Source organism: Perca flavescens, chromosome 23 (assembly GCF_004354835.1).
Source record: "Perca flavescens isolate YP-PL-M2 chromosome 23, PFLA_1.0, whole genome shotgun sequence".
Classification (NCBI taxonomy): Eukaryota; Metazoa; Chordata; class Actinopteri; order Perciformes; family Percidae; genus Perca; species Perca flavescens.
The window spans coordinates 26404917-26405759 of record NC_041353.1 but is presented as its reverse complement, the minus strand read 5'-3'; the positions used below and the strand labels follow the sequence as shown (position 1 = coordinate 26405759).

At 47.3% G+C, this 843-nt stretch overlaps 1 pseudogene; it reads right to left on the bottom strand.

Moving 5' to 3' along the window:
* Positions 1–379: 379 nt before the first annotated feature.
* On the bottom strand, positions 380–843 carry LOC114550564 (histone H4-like; annotated as a pseudogene).

Below are 843 nucleotides of genomic sequence, written 5' to 3'. Positions count from 1 at the left end.
CATCCCATGGTGCTCTGAAACAGACATTACAGGCAAGAGGAGCATCACTGCATGTGATGCAAGTTAACACTACACGTGGCAGCATGTAACGTATTGCGACTCACCGTACTCCTTCGGTAACTCATTTCACATCGACAGTACATGCAAATAACTTTAGTCTTGTCGAGACAACCACCTGGAAGGGCTTTGAAACTGAACTTGCCATTCAAAAGACCCTTTTCTTTATCCTTTTAGTCTCTCTCTTTTTTGGGGGGTCTTGAGCTGCTTTTTAATGATCATTGATTTAGTTAAAAATCCTGTTACTCAGAGCGGGTAGTCTCTCTTTATATGAAGTGTGTGGCTCTTAAAAGAGCCTTGTATCTGTGATTCAGGATCAGATTTAACCTCTGAAGCCGTACAGGGTGCGGCCCTGCCTCTTCAGAGCGTACACCACATCCATGGCGCTCACCGCCTTCCTCTTGGCATGCTGGGTGTTAGGTGACGGCATTGCGGATCACATTCTCCAGGAACACCTTCAGCACACCACGGGTCTCCTCGTAGATCAGACCGGAGATGCGCATCACTCCACCGCGGCGAGCCACACGGCGGGTTTAGTGATCCTCTGGATGTTATCACGGAACACTTCACGTTTTTCTGCTAGCCATCCACAACGTTACTGCTGCGACGCTTTCTGACTTCCCAAACTACGGAACCGTCCGAGGCCCGAATCACAGAATGCACCTGCGTCAATTGCACGTCAAAGAAATGAGTGTTGAATTTGCATTAACTCGTTATTAACACGTTTATTTCCCGACCTAATAATTATATCTTGATGAGTTCAGTCCTCCAGAGACCGTGGATCAT